We start from the raw sequence: 16,720 nt of genomic DNA on the forward strand, positions 1-16,720 counted from the left end.
AAAAATTCATCTTATCGCATATGGTGTGTGATCTGCTGTTTTATATCATTCGAGGGGTTTAAAACATTTAGGAAATGTGATTTATGATTAAGTAACACTCGAAGATTTTTGATTGGTGTTGGGATCAAATTCCATACCTCGCCATTATTCTGGGAAAACCATAAATGGCCTTAAAAAAAAGTTATAAAAGAATATACATAATCTTTAATCAATTGCCAGATTTAAAGTTAAAAATACACAAAATGGTTTGCAAGATGCATCATCTGGGGTTTGCGATCCGGTATTCAGCAATTGGTAGAGGGGCACTGGGGTCCATCCAGTAATTTAGTAAAACTCAAGATGGTCCTGGGCTTGGTAGCATGACCTTGATCCTGGACTTTGCTAAAACTGGGAGATAATCTGGGTTTTAGTATAACGGTTATGGAGAATCTGGAGCTTGGCAGCACTGCAGTAGGGCTGACTGAATTTGGAAGGAAGATGGGATCCTTTAGTTTGGTATTAAAATGGAGAGGCAACCTGGGATTTGGTTCACTATTGGACTCCTGGCCTGTGAGTAGTGAGGACAGGGAGAGAGTAAGATCATAAGAAATAGAAGCAGGAATAGGCCATTCCGCCTTTCGAACCTGCTCCGCCATTCAATAAGATCATGGCTGATCTGATTGTGGCCTTAACTCCACTTTTCTGCCAGATTATGCTTTCTGAAGTTTACACGGTATTTGTAACTCGAACATAAAAATTATTGACGGGATGTAATCAATACAGACAGCAATTACTTACGTCACGTAGGTATGCATTGACAAAGTCTCTTTAAAAAAAAAGACTTAGAAATTTGTCCTCTAGTTTTTCATCAAGTAATTTTGAGAAACAGCAGATTTTGTTCAAGGCTAGTACAGAAAACATTTATCATTTTGCTAGTTTAAATACAGATGCATTCTGGGAAATGGTGCACACTACTTAATCAGCCTGCGAAGATCTGCCTACAGCAAGGAGTCCCCACACCAGGCAAACTAATGTGGGAGGCTATGGCCAGCAAGCAAAAACTTTAATGAAAGTATTAACAGACACAAAAAACAAAATTATATTATGGTAAAATATATCATTTTTTAATTTCTCGCATAAAACAATATTTTGAATATTAGACATTTCAGTTAATGAGTGGAAAATAAGGGTGATTTTTATCCCAAAAAGCATTGAGTTATTTGATTAACCAAGATGGCAAAATGTTTACATAGGTTTCTGCCATTATAAGATATTTACATAAATTTTTGCATACTGAATTGCACTCTAAAGATTTACAGAGTAAGTTTCAATTATAAATTGCTGATATAAAAAAATGCTACAGGAAGCAGTGTATGAGGGCAGGAAGTGCATGCCATATGCAAGGTTTTGAATATATAGATACAATGTTCAACATGTATACCAGGAGAAAAAGGTTTAAAAACTAAACTGCAATAATATTTTAATTTATGTAGAATTTTGAATTAAAGCACAATGATGTTTAACAAAGCAGTAACAGAAAATGTGCACCTTAAAAATTAGAACAGCAAAGGACCAGGAAATTCCTGGGTACTTTCTGCTCAAATTTACCCCAACATTAAGCAGTAAAAAATTCTTATGCAACATTTATTCAAATTGAGGCAACTTTGTGGCTTTGGAGAGTTAACCAACCATGAGAATATACCATCGGAGAGCATGCAGCTGCTAGCATAATTCTGTCAAAAACGCAGTTACACAACTGGCACTGCACTTAAGCAAATTGTATTGGATACATACTTTACTAAAACTAATGAACACGATTACTTTCTCTTGTTACCACTAAGTTAGGAATTTTTCTTTTTTTTTTTAAAAGCAGGAAAAGTTTATCTCATCCTCACCAATTGCCTCAAAGACATTCTCATAACTTACTCCATGTGTTTATTGCCCTTTATGCAAAAGCATTCTCCTTGTAGTTCCTATTTTCCCTTAATTTTCAAATGATCTCGTCCAGTCAACAGGATATACAATTTACCTGTAACAACTTTATTAACCCAATTCATAATTCTAAAAGCTTCCATTCATCCAACTCACAGGCCAACCCTAACTTCTTTAACCTTTCAACATAACTTAGAATCCCCAGATGTTGTTATCCTGACTTCTGAGGCTTCAATCCCCAATTGCTATACTGTGATCTCTGCTGGAAAATGCGCAGGTCTGAATGTTGGACTGAAGTAATACCAAGGATTTTACTGTACGGAAATGGCCATTTTGGCCTATCAGCTCTGTGTTGGTTGCAGTTATGGAGAGACACACTTGGGAACGTTAGTACTTTATTTAACTAGAATGGAGATATCTCAAAATTATGAAGGTGTATGATAGATTATTTCCATTGGTGTATGACAGTAACAAGGCGGCACACATTTAAGAGGATCACAAAAAGGATTCATGGGGAGGTTTAGAAAAAAAATTCTTGACAGAATGGTTAGAACTTGAAACTCTACCATAGAGCACTGTTGTAGCAGAGTCTGCAAGTATGTCAGAAAGTTAAATGAATGGAGAGAAATATTAAAACATATGGGAAACAAGGCGAGTGAATGAGAGCAAACCATCAACACATGCTCATTAGGCCCTATGGTCTATTTCTATGCTGTAACACATTCTGGAATCAGACACAACTATGATGCCCCCCACAGTTCAATAATTTTCCAGCATCTAAGCTCAAGGGAATCAAATCATATCTCCAGAAGAGGATTTTTCTTTTGCAAAACCTTAGAAATGATGCAAGGTTTTCCCTTATTTTGATGATTTTCTGGATAAACTAGCAAATGGGGAGATGTTGTATTTCATCTGAAGAGCAAGTGCTCTTCCAAACAATTAAATACAAATCAAACTCAATTTTGTGCAGCAAGATAGGTCTCAACAAAAAAAAAAAATCTGAAAGTAGAATCAGCTCTTCAAGTCCCTGTTATGTTAAATTAATCGGATCAAATGTCACTGACTAGCAGCAGTAGAAGTAATTATAGCTTAATAGCTGTCTGCTGCTATCATCTTGTAAATTTAACCTTTAAATATTTCATCTATTACAATTTCAAGAGTCTAAGTTGGCTGTTTAGAAAGCTGGATATATGTAAAATTTGCTGTTCACAGGTAAAAATAAATTTTTTAAAAAAGATGCTTTCAAGCAGTGCAAAAGAAATTAAAACCTTCAGCTTTCAATATTTATTTTAAAAAGAACTACTTATACTGTTAAACCCACGAATATTACAGAACACTTGAGAAATTGCAGGGGTGGAGCAGGAAAGAATTAAAATGTCATAATCCTTCATCCTTTACAGTACAACTGACCGCTATCTTTCAGTACCCTGGATTGTACAAATGAGTATTACTCCACTAATTGCTCACTGCAATGCCACTAGTGTATGCGCAAACTACATTAAAAAAAAAATTTGGCATGCTGTATGTAGCTGCTCTGTGGCAGCATCACCGCATTCAGAAAATTTTCAGCATGGAATATCCTGGTCAAGCAACTCCGCTTCAGTTCATGCCCCAGCTTATGTTAGTCCTGTAGCTGTTTGAACTTTTACATTACACATTCAGGAATTTCTATCTTCTTTAAATTTAAATAAAACTTAAAACAGTGGTAGCAAAAATGCAATTGTGCTCGCCTATAAAGCATGAAAAGTCATGCATGACAAAGACCCAGTAAATCCCCTAACTTCTATGCCAAAGTTGGCACCCACAATTTGGTCTTCAATTATTAATTCTATCCAGAAGGAAAAGGTGAATATTTGCATCATCAAAATTCAGTGGAACACAGCCTGTCAAAATAAACAGAGGGCAACTATATGGCAAATTCTACCTCAGTGATACAGGAAAGCAATCCTTAGAAATCCAGCCATGAGCTTCATAAATTATTCTTTGCAGGCATCTCCAGGAGTGAGGTCACAGTGTAATTAGTCCTGGATATCCCCTTTAATGTTACACGGGCTTGGAGAATCCCAGTAGCACAGATTCCAAAAGAAATCAGATGGTAACATGTAATTTTCTGGTTCTAAGACAAAGCTGAATTGAAAAGGCAAGTGTCATCCAATCTTCACTTTCTCAAGATTTTGAAAAAAGAATTTACCAACCATTTTAGGAACAAATGATTCTGAAGTCGCGTCTGCTTACATTTTATTACAGGACAGTTGGTACTTTATTTTCCCCAAAAAGCAAAAGTAGTTGTATTATTCTAATCCTGCTTTTGTCTACTGGTCTCTGAATCACATTGTATACTGCAGAGACAAGCAACCTGACCTGCACAACTCCATAACCAGCCAATAGGAGACACACAAACATAGCCTGTAAGTGACCCTCGTTCCGCTCTGCTAAACACCTTCACAAAATTGAGGAAATCCATTCCACAAACCAAAACACTATCACTGCATAGATGTAACATGCTGGAGCCTCAACGTGCTGTGGACATCATACCTGCAATATAATTGAGAGGAAGTTAAGGATGGTATCAAATTGCAAAAGGCGGCATACAATGTGAAGATTAGTGGTAGGTCAGAAGATTGGGAGGATTTTGGAAACAAGCAAGGGATAACTACAATAAATTTGAGAGATAGAATAGATAAGAGCAAACCAACAAGAAATATAAATAGGATAGTAAAAGCTGCTTGTAATATATAAAAGAGTTGCAAAAAAAGTCAACATTGGTCCCTTAAAAGGTGATACTGGGGAATTAATAATAGGAAACAAGGAAATAGCAAAGATTTTGAATAAATATTTTGTATCTATCTTCACAGTAAAAGACACTAAAAGCATCCCAATAGTAGAAGAAAATGGGGGCAAAAAGGAGGGAGGAACTTAAAACAATCACTGGAGAAAAAAAAAAAAGAGTACTAGGAAAACTTCTGGGACAAAAGGCTGACAAGTCCCCTGGATCTGATGGCCTGCATCCAAGGGTGTTAACAGAGTAGCTGCAGAGAGAGTTGATGCACTTCTTATAATCTTCCAAAATTCCCTAGATTCTGGAAACTTTCAAACAGATTGGAAAACTGCAAACAACATCCCACTTTCAAGAGGGAGACAAATGGGTCATTTTCAGGTTGGCAAACTAACTCATGGAGTGCCACAGGAATCAGTGCTGGGGCCTCACTTACGATTTTATATTAATGACTTGGACGAAGGGACCAAGTGCATTGTATCAGCAGCAAATGTGGCTACAAAGACAGATGGGAAAGCAAGTTGTAAGGATGACACAAAGAGTCTTACTTTTATTCGTTTCATAAGATGTGGGTGTCACTGGCAAAGCTAGCATTTGTTGCCCATCCCTAATTGTCCTGGAGGTGGTGGTGAGCTGCCTTCTTGAACCACTGCAGTTCATCTGGTGTAGGAACACCAACAGTGCTATTAGGGAAGGAGTGCCAGGCTTTTCATCCAGCAGTGAAGGAACGGCAATTTATTTCCAAGTCAAGATGGCATGATGCTTGGAGGGGAACTTCCAGGTAGTGCTATTCCCATGCATCTGCTACCCTTGCCTTTTTGGGGGGAGATTTGGAAGGTTCTGTTGAAGCAGGCATGAAGAGTTGCGGCAGCGCATCTTGTAGCTGGTACACACTGCTACCTTTGTGCGTTGATGGTGAAGCGAGTGAATGATTAAGATGGTGGGGTGCTGATCAAGCAGGCTGCTTTGTCCCGGATGGTGTCATGCTTCTTGAGAGTTGCTGGATCCACACTCGTCCAGCCAAGTGGACAGTATCCCATCACACTCGACTTGTGCCTTGTAGATGGTGGACAGGCTTTGGGGAGTCAAGTGGTGAGTTACGCGCCAGACAATTCCCAGCCTCTGGCCTGATCGAATAGCCGGAGTATTTATGTGGCTGCTCCAGTTCAGTTCATGGTCAATGGTAACCCCCAGGATGTTGATTCAGCGAATGCAATGTTGTTGAATGTCAAGGGGAGATGGTTAGGTTCTCTCTTGTTGGAGATGGTCATTATTTGGTAATTGTGTGGCACAAATGTTACTTGCCACTTATCACCCCAAGCCTGAATGTTGCCCATATCTTGCGGCATATGGACAAGGACTGCTTCAGTATCTGGATAGTTGCGAATTGTACTGAACATCTTACAACGAACATCCCCACTCCTGACCTTATGATGGAGGAAAGGTCAGTAATGAAGCAGATGAAGATGGTTGGGCCTAGTACACTACCCTGAGGAAAATGTCCTGGGGTTGAGATGATTGGCCTCCAACAACCACAACGATTTTCCTTCGTGCTAGGTATGTTTTCAACCAGCGGAGAGCTTGCCCCCACTGATACCCATCGACTTCAATTTGGCTACGGCTCCTTGATGTCATACTCAGCCAAATGCTGCCTCGATATCATGGACAATTACTCACTGCATCTCTGGAGTTCAGCTCTTTTGTGTATGTTTGGATCAAGGCTGTAGTGAGGTCAGGAGCATAGTGGCTCTGCCAGAACCCAAACTGAGCATCAGTGAGCCATTGTTGCTGTTTAAGAGGCGCTTGATAGTACTGTCAACGACACCTTCCATCACTTTGATGATCAAGAGTAAACTGATAGGTGGTAATTGGCTGGACTGGATTTGTCCTGCTTTTTATGGATAGGACATATCTGGGCAATTTTCCACAGTGTTGCGTAGATGCCAGCTCTACTGGAACAGCTTGGCTAGTTCTGCAGTATGTCTTCAGTACTACTGTGGTGATTATGTCAAGCCCCACAGCCTTTGCAGTATCCAGTGCCATCAGCCATTTCTTGATATCACTTGGAGTGAATCGAAATGGTTAAAGACTGGCATCTGTGATGTTGGGAACCTCAGGAGGAGGCTGAGATGAATCATCCTCTCGGCACTTATGGCTGAAGTTGGTCACAATTCCTGATGGTCCACAGCGCCTCATGGATGCCAAGTTTTGAGCAGCCTGATCTGTTCTGAATCTATCCCATTTAGCACAGTAGTAATGTCACACATATGAAGACAGGACGTTGCGGTGGTCGCTCCTACCAATACGGTCATGGGAAGATGCATCTGCAACAGGTAGATTGGCGAGGGTGAGGTCAAGTAGGTTTTTTCCCCTCTTGTTGGTTCCCTCACCACCTGCCGCAGGACCAATTTAGCAGATATGTCCTTCAGGACTCAGCCAGCTCAGTCAGTAGTGGTGCTACTGAGCCATTCTTGATGGACATTGAAGTCCCCCACCCAGAATACATTGTGCCCGTGCCACCCTCAGTGCTTCTTCCAAGCCGTGTTCAACATGGAGGAGTACTGATTCATCAGCTGAGGGAGGGCAGTGGTGGGGGTAAGTCAGCAGGAGGTTTCATACCCATGTCTAACCTGATGCCATGAGACTTCATGGGGTCCAAAGCAACTCCCTCCCGACTATATACCACTGTGCCGAAACCTCTAGTGAGACTATCCTGTCGGTGGGACAAGACATACCCAGGAATGGTGATGATGTCTGGGACATTGGATGCAAGTTACGATTCCGTGAATATGACCATGTCAGGCTATTGCTTGACTAGTCTGTGGAAGTGCTCTGCCAATTTTGGCACAAGCCCCAGCTGTTCTTAGGGAGGACTTTGCAGGACAGACAGGGCTGTGTTTGCCATTGCCATTTCCAATGTCTAGGTTGATGCTGATTATTCCGTACGGTTTTATTCCTTTTCAACTTTTGTGTAGCTGTTTTGTACAACGGAGTGGCTTGCTAGGCATTCCGAGGGCAGTTAACAGTCAAGAACTTGGTCTGGGTCTGGAGTCACATGTCAGCCAAGTCAGGTTACAATGGCACATTCCCATCCCTAAAGGACATTAGCAAACCAGATGGGTTTTAGTGACAATCAATGGTAGTTTCATGGTCACCATTACTGAGTCTAGCTTTCAATTCCAGATTAATTGAATTTAAATTCCACCAGATGAAGTGGCGGGATTTGAACCGGTGTCCCTAGAGTATTAGCCTGGGTCTCTAGATTACTAGTCCAGTGGCATTATCACACCAGCACTGTCTCCCCTGCAAAGGGATTTAGATAGGCTAAGTGATTTGTCAGATGGAGTAGAATATGAAGAAATGTGAGGTTCCTCACTTTGGTCAGAAGAATAGAAAAGAAAATTATTTAAATTGAGAGGAGCTACAGAATGCTACAGTATAGAGGGATCTGGATGTCCTCATACATGCAACATAAAAAGGTAGCACACAGGTACAGCAAGTAACTAGGAAGGCAAACGGAAGGTTAGCCTTTTTTGCAAGGGGGATGGAGTATACAAGTAGGTTAAGTCTTGCATTGGCGAGACCACACCTAGACCACTTTTGGTCTCCTTACTGGAGGAACATATTTGCATTGGAGGCAGTTCAGATAAGCTTTACTAGGGTGATTCCTGGGATAATGGGATTTTCATAAGGAATGGTTGAGCAGGTTTGGCCAAATTCATTGGAGTTTAGAAGAATGAGAGGTGATCTTATTGAAGCACACGAAATTCTAAGGGAGCTTGACAGGGTAGATGCTGAGAAGCTGTTTTCCTTTATAGCAGAATCTGGAACCAGGGGGCATAGTTTCAGAAGAGGTCACCCATTTAAGGCGGAGGAGGAGGAGGAACGCCTTCTCTCAGAGGGTTGTGAATCTTTGGAATTCTTTATCAGAGCACTGGGGAGGCTGAGTCATTGAATATACTCAAGGCAGATTTTTGAACTATAGGAGAGTCAAGGGTTAGGGGAACATGCAGTAAAATGGAGTTGCAGCCAAAGTCAGATATGCCATAAACTTACTGAATGGTGGAGCAAGTTGGAGAGTCCTCCTCCTGCTCTTATTTCTTATGTTCAACAAGGTAACAAAAACCTGCAAAATATTTACTGACTTAGTATAATACCCAAGTTTACAACTCATTACCCAATTCTAAATTAATCATGCAAATATGCAAAAACCAACAGAAATGGGAAACTGAAACAATCAAAATACCTTCAAACACTAAGTTTCATTTTTAAAAATTTTTAAACAAAAACAGAAAAGCATTTGAAGAAAATCAAAACATGAAGATAGATATTAGCTATTTGTAATGCCTAAACACTTGGGCTGGCCAGATAAACCAACATAGTTGTCTTTAGTTCTCAGCCTTTGCTTTAATGGCCCTATGAAAAAAAAAAACGACTTGCATTTATATAGCACCTTTCATGACGACGGGACGTCCGAAAGTGCTTTACAGCCAACGAAGTGCAGTCACTGTTATAATATAGGAAACACAGCAGCCAATTTGCACACAGCAAGCTCCCACAAAGAGCAATGAGATAATGACCAGATAATCTGTTACTGTGGTCTTGATGAGGAATAAATATTGGCTAGGAGGCCTCTTATTCAATTCAAATTAGGGCATTAAAATCATGATTGTAAATACACAGAACAGGTTCCTAGGGTCTTAAATGAAGTGGCTAGTGAGATAGTTGATGTGTTAGTTTTAATTTTCCAAAATTCCCTATATTCTGGGAAGGGTTCCTTGGATTGGCTATTTTCCAATGTAACTCCTTTATTCAAAAAGGGAGGGAGACAGAAAGAGGGAAACTACAGGCCAGTTAGCTTAACATTTGTCATAGGGAAAATATTAGAAGCGCTTAGTAAAGACATTATAGCAGGGAACTTACAAAAATTCAAGGTTTTGTGAAGGGAAATCATGTTTAACCAATTTATTGGAGTTCTTTGAAATAGTAACATGTGATGTGGATAAAGGGGAAGTGGTGGATGTATTGTACTTAGATTTCCAGAAGGCATTTGATAAGGTGCCACATCAAAGGTTATTGCAGAAAATAAAAGCTCATGGTGTGGGGGTAACATATTGGCATGGATAGAAGATTGGTTAGCTAACAGGAAACATAAAATAGGCTAAATAGGTCATTTTCTGGTTGGCAAGATGTAATGAGTGGTGTGACACAGGGTTCAGTGAGGGGGGCAAAGATCTAGCAAATGGGAGCATAATGTGGGAAAATGTGAAATTGTCCATTTTGGCAGGAAGAATAAAAAAGCATATTATCTAAATGATGAGATTGCAGAGCTCTGAGATGCAGAGGGATCTGGGTGTCCTGGTACATGAATCGCAAAAGGTTAGCATGCAGGTACAGCAAGTAGCTAGGCAAGCTAATAGAATGCTATTGTTTATTGCGAGGGGAATTAAATAGAAAAAAGTAGGTTATGCTTCAGCTGTACAGGGCATTGGTGAGACCGCATCTGGAGTACTGTGCATAGTACTGGCCTCCTTATTTAAGGAATGATATAAATGCATTGGAAACAGTTCAGAGAAGGTTTACTGAACGAATACCTGAAATGTGTGGGTCGTCTTATGACGAAAGTTTGGACAGGCTAGGTTTGTATCCGCTGGAGTTAAGAAGAGTAAGAGGTGACTTGACTGAAACATACAAGATCCTGAGGGGTCTTGACAGGGTGGATGTGGAAAGGATGTTTCCTCTTGGGGGACAACCTAGAAATAGGGATCACTGTTTAAAAATAAGGCGTCGCCCATTTAAGACAGGAGATGAGGAGATATTATTTGAGAGTCGTGAGTGTTTGGAACTCTCTTCTCAAAAGGCAGTGGAAGCAGAGTCTCTGAATATTTTTAAGGCAGAGATAGATAGATTCTTGACTAGCAAGGGGGTGAAAGGTTATCGGGGGTAGGCGGGAATGTGCGGTTGAGGTTACAATCAGATCAGCCATGAATGGAGGAACAGGCTTGAGTGACCTATTCCTGCTCCTAATTTGTATGTTCCTCTGATGGTTCAGCAAGATCATGCGGTGAGTATTTGAACCTTACAGACTTAAAGAAAAGGATTTGCATCTATTCAGTGTTAATCCCATCTCAGGACCTCCTGAAGCACTTTCCAGCCAATACAGTATCTTTGAAGCATAGTCACTGTTGTAGGAAACACGGCAGCCAATTTGCACAAAGCAACATCCCACAAATGACAGATACAGGACCAGATAATCTGCTTTTTTAGTGACGTAGGAAAACTCCCCTGCTTTGTTTTTTGAACAGTGCCATGGGAAATGTTACGTCCATCTGACAGGGAAGACAGGACCTCAGTTTAATCTCATCCAAAAGACAGCATCTCCAACAGTACAGTACTTCCTAATTACTGCACTGAAACAAGAGTCTGGATGATATGCTCAAATCTCTGGAGTGAGGTTTGAACCCATGAGCTTCAAACAGAGCAGAAAGTGCTACCATTGAGCCATGGCTGAGTCCTAAGGAGGTGCCAGGTTCGAGTGGTGATTTGCATTAAGGTAAATAATCTCGGATAGGTAGGCTGTACTGAAGATAAATTTGGCTCCAGCACCCCTGCATTAGACAGGATAAAATTGGTCAGCATTCCCTCTCGGATATCCTTCCTCAAAATGTGTCTGTGTACATCAGATAAGGACAGGAACAAGCTCAAAATTATCTATTATTGCAAGCAACCCTCCTCCTGCTCTGTTCAACACCTTCTCACAATTAAGGAAATCCACTGTGCAAAGCAAAACCCTATCAGTGCACAGATGCAACATGCTAGAGGCTCAATGTGCAAATCAACACTTTAGCCTCAATAACAGCAGCCATTAGGACAAGACATTAGGCAGCATCTGGCACCAAAGAACATTACACCAATAAGAAGTCACCCCCTTCAGGACAGAACTTCATTAGTAGTACTCCAACAATCAGATCTCAATCTAAATTCATGGCATTCAGGAACTAAACAGATTCAAATAAACGCTTCTTGTGTGACATTTGTAAGCGATTGACACAAATTGCTTGCTCCACAAGAGCAATAGACATGGAACCCATTGTTGTACAGCTCAAATACTCTCACCAGGCACAAACTATAGTTTAAAATTGTGCTTTACTGAAATCAGCAATATAAATCATGTTCTCTTCCTCCAGTCATGGTTTTATACTTTTAGAAATTAGGGCAATTTAAGAAAAACCTTTTTTTTTAAATGAAAGAGCATAAGGCCTAGTTAATTTTGAAGGTAGTGCATACAGTCTCCTTTGCATATCACTGGACAAATAAATGCAGCACAGAAATTTAAAATGTTTTCACATACACACAAACTTATGATATTCTACTGGTTGAACATCTGCTGCAGACTTTTCAAGTTCCACCCATTTTAGTTTAAAAATATAGCCTTTATGACATACATTTCACACTTAAAACACAGTCACAATTTCATTTTAAATGAGTTATCAGTCTGACTCTTTACATTTTCATGATATTGACAGCCTTGCTGCTATAGTGTAGATGTGAGACACTCTGGAGCGAGCCTAAAGTCATCACTCCAGTTACCAACAATTATAAGGCAGTAAGTACTACAACACAGAAAAGCTGTCCCCTTAAATCAAATCTCACAATATGAAACTACTGCTAAGAAGCCAAACTACAAGAAGTCAGCACACACAACAACAGTATACCAATCAAAACCCCTGCAGATACAATCAAAAGGCTTGGCGGGCCGAACAAGTCCATTTTCAATCTTTTTTTTTGCTTTCATTTCATCTTAGTTTGTTCAGTTTGCTTACTCACTGTTTTTTTCAGGTTTGCACTTGCTGCTGTTCAATATTCAGTGTATTAACACCTAATTTGTACTAATGCTTTGTCTTTCAACACACCATTAACATATTGTTTGCCTTTGCTCCGTGACCTTTTGGTCAGCTATGCGGCCTGGGCCAATCTAGACCTCCTTTGTTACCTCTTGCCCCACCCCCACCTCACTTGCTTATAACCTGTGACTTTTCTAATATTAGTCAGTTCCGAAGAAAGGTCACTGACCCGAAACGTTAACTCTGCTTCTCTTTCCACAGATGCTGCCAGACCTGCTGAGTGGTTCCAGCATTTCTTGTTTTTATTTAAGTCCATTTTCTCGTTTGCCTGCCAAATTTCAGCACCCCAATTTTGATCTGGCTACCATAATCTATAATTTGATCAGTAAATGCAAGCTTTCAGGCCCTCATTAAATCCCATCAGAAGCTGTAGATGCTAAAGCGGAGCATTACAGAAACATGTACGTATCTGTAATGTCACTAGAATTGCTTAACAATGATGAAATGCAGCCTTGGATTTTCTTTCTTTATTTGAAAAAAAAATTATTCAGGGAAAAGTAGTTTAATATAGGAGAGATTATTTTGACAAAGTCAATCATCTCAGTTAGCTATTACAATTTGTTATAAATTCTCCACATTCTCCCCACAAAAACAACAAAAATAGCATGTTTGGTACTGAGCCATGCAGAGCAGAAAGGTCCCAGGTTTAATTGCTTGTCTATGCTAAATTAGCTGCTCTCAGCCACAGCAGCTCAGCATCCACAGACTTTTGAGTGTTGGAGAAACAGACATGGTTTCTGCTCCAAATGTGATGTCCAGTGATTCATTCAGAGAAGTGCACAAACAGGAATGGAATACTTGCCAGGAACACCCCTCATGATCAACCCAGACAAATGGGCATTTTGACAAGGTGCCAAAAATCTAATGACAGCCAGTGACCCAAAAGCAATCAAAGTCAGTGCCTTCAGGAGAGGAAGGCAGTAAAATATCAATAAAAGCAAAATACTGCGGATGCTGGAAATCTGAAACAAAAACAAGAAATGCTGGATTCACTCAGCAGGTCTGGCAGCATCTGTGGAAAGAGAAGCAGAGTTAACGTTTCGGGTCAGTGACCCTTCTTCGGAAAATATCAAGCTCGTTAACTTAAAATATTACCCCAACTACCACTATTTCAATCATTTTGATCTATAAATCACTGCTCAAGTTCCCCAGCTAATCGAACATCTTCCCTTATGGCCCGTTTCTATTTGTTTGCAAAATAAAAATTTTTTCATTTGTAATATGGGTTTCAAGTGCCTGTGTGAAGAGTTTGAACACATCACAAAGCAATCTTCCATCAAACATGCAACCAGTCCCAGCCCACTAGAAGTTAACTTGAATGAGCATCGACAAAGCAAGCATCAACCCCAATCACCCTGGACAGTAATAATCTTTCATGAATGATAGAAGCACTACAACATAATTTTAAACACCATCTTCATCCTGGGTTGAGTTAGGGCAAGGAAGGGCCTACAAGTAGAATAGATGGCAGAAGAATTTATTTCTCCACAAGTGTTCGGGCGGCACAGTGGCTAGCATCACAGCCTCACAGCTCCAGCGACCCAGGTTCAGTTCTGGGTACTGCCAGTGCAGAGTTTTCAAGTTCTCTCTGTGACTGCGTGGGTTTCCACCGGGTGCTCCGGTTTCCTCCCACAGCCAAAGGGTTGCAGGTTGATAGGCAAATTGGCCATTGTAAATTGCCCTTAGGTGTAGGTAGGTGAAGGAGAATTGAGGGAAAGTGGGGATGTGGTAGGGAATATGATATTAATGTAGGATTAGTATAAATGGGTGGTTGATGGTCGGCACAGACTCAGTGGGCCTGTTTCAGTGCTGTACCTCTGTGATTCTATTTAACAAGAGCTTCCACTAGCTCAGTTGGCATATGCACTGCCAAGTGCAGAGCTGACCAGAAAGATCAGGTTCCGTCCTTCTCAATGCTGACTTAACTGATCTCAACTATGAAGTGTAACAACTGTTCTCAATGCCCTGAGCTAGGCAAGGCAACTTAATTTAAAATTAAATAACTTCCACTTCAAGACATTTTACAAAAGCAGGAGTCCATGATCATAAAGTGCAGTTAAATAGTATCAGTATGATAACTGAACTATATCCATGTTGCATCAAAGCAGATATTTAAACAAGAGCAAAGTACTACAGATGCTGGAAATCTGAAACAAAAATAGAAAATGCTGGAACGACTCAGCAGGTCTGGCAGCATCTGTGGAGAGAGAAACAGAGTTAACGTTTGAGGCCATCTTGAATTTCCTCTCCAAACCCCTCTGCCTCCTCTCCTCCATTGAGAGCCTCCTTAAAATCCAGCTCTGACCAAACTTTTGATCACCCCTCCCCATAACTTTGTGAAACGCTCAGGCCTTTTCTCTACTTTAAAGATGCTATAAAAATGGGTAGTTAGTAGAAGAGACTAGAGAAACTGCTGGTAGACTTTACTTTAATTTAGTTCATTTTTCAATTTTTAGAAACATTTTTCAGAGCCAGAGTCTTACAGCATACTTTTGCAACAACCCACATTTTCAGTTTAATCTGGTCATCCAGATAGCTCCTCTATGCTTGGTTACAGCCCAGTGTCATTGGGGAAATGAAAGTTTCCCAGTGACTGTTGCAGTTTGTTATATAAAAATAATTACATTTTACATTATTTTCAACTGAGGGAATTTCAGTGTTTGAATTACTTGGCTGTAGAAAAAGATAAATTTGAAGAAAGAAGAGGGAAAGTAAATGTAATCTGGTTTCTCTTCCTGGAATTTTTTTTTTCATTTTTTTTTTATACAAAGGAACACACATGCACACAAGTAGCAGAGTGCAATGCCACAGTATAGCATGAGGGCTCCAAGTGTGCCATACTCTAACTGCCAAATTCTCAAATTAGCCAAGTCAAAAGGGAAATAATTTGAAAAATATAAATGTGCCTCGAGTATACTTCCCAGCAACCAATTACGAACAGAATTGAAAAGGCCTGAGAGAATAGGTCACATGCCCAACCCTCACAACTGAGAAAAGTGTTTAAAATCCAGACAGACAATAAATCTTCAATAATCCCGATGGAAAAATGAGTAATCTACAGACCTTTTTTTACTTAAGCAACTAAACTGGGGCTTGCTCTATTGCAAAAAAAATGTTGAGAAACAAAAGATTTCTTAAAATTCTCCTTAAGCACTATATGGAGTACACATTTTAAAAAAGTCTACATTTTGCAATCGCTTCCTAGGTTGACAAAGCAGCTTTGTTTCTTCAAATTGTCCTCTCATCACAAAGCACAAGTTTATTTCCAAAGCAAGTCAGTAACTCATTGGCGAAGTTGGAAAAATCCACTGGTCCTGTCTTCAGGTCCTTTTCAGGGTATATGTATGGTCTTATTATGAACACCTAACCTCTCAGTTGAGTACTCCTGTAAATTAAGTGGCGATACAGTCTTGCACATGTAGCCAGTTAATACAAGTCAATTAGCACAGATTAGTTAAAATGAGAGATCTGATTTTCTGAGATGGCAGGCATTAATGCATGGTAAAAGCCTACATTCGTAAAATGGCCATCATCATATCTGTTTGCTTATGACATCACCTCCACCAGTAACAGCTTGCCACTGGTAATTGCAAAAGACAGGAAAATTGCACGTTCAGAGGATCCTTAAATAAATGGTTTACTGCATTTTATTTGCATGATTTGGGTCATCTAATACCAGTAACAAGTGTTGATGCTAATATTGGGATCGTTCAATCAGAAAAGTCAGTGTTTGTAGTATTACACAAACAGAATCAAAACTTGCACCTTCAATCTTATATTAAAATGCATACATGGGTCATTTGTCCTATTAAAAAAAAACTAAGATACCTATGGAGCTGAGCATTAAAAAAAAAAGTGGTGATGCTCATCTTGTAATGCTTTCCTGCATTTCCAGTAGACGCTCCACTAGGATTTCCAAAGTTAATCTGATTGCTCATGTACAGCTCTCCCTAAAATTGCTGTCTCTTCAGCATGCCTGCACAGACCCTTCCACAACCCCCACCCCGAGTTGCAGAAAGCCTCAAGTCTGTAACCCAGTTACCCATGCTCTTCAACATCTTCAGCCTCCAGTCACACTGACCGGTGTCCACTTTTCTTTAATCATTCATTCAGGGATGGGGGCATCACT

At 40.1% G+C, this 16,720-nt stretch overlaps 1 protein-coding gene and 1 long non-coding RNA gene across 11 annotated transcripts in view; both read right to left on the reverse strand.

The window, feature by feature from the left end:
* The window catches only part of LOC137369501 (transcription factor 4-like), a 648,100-nt gene that overhangs the window by 597,489 nt on the left and 33,891 nt on the right, over nt 1–16,720 (reverse strand). The window lies entirely within an intron of this gene.
* LOC137369587 (uncharacterized) lies at nt 1,077–7,165 on the reverse strand. Its single transcript, XR_010974974.1, has 2 exons — nt 5,236–7,165; nt 1,077–4,446 (listed from the first exon to the last, which is right to left on the reverse strand). It is a non-coding gene; the product is annotated as an uncharacterized lncRNA (long non-coding RNA).

The sequence above is a fragment of the Heterodontus francisci genome, chromosome 1 (assembly GCF_036365525.1).
Source record: "Heterodontus francisci isolate sHetFra1 chromosome 1, sHetFra1.hap1, whole genome shotgun sequence".
Classification (NCBI taxonomy): Eukaryota; Metazoa; Chordata; class Chondrichthyes; order Heterodontiformes; family Heterodontidae; genus Heterodontus; species Heterodontus francisci.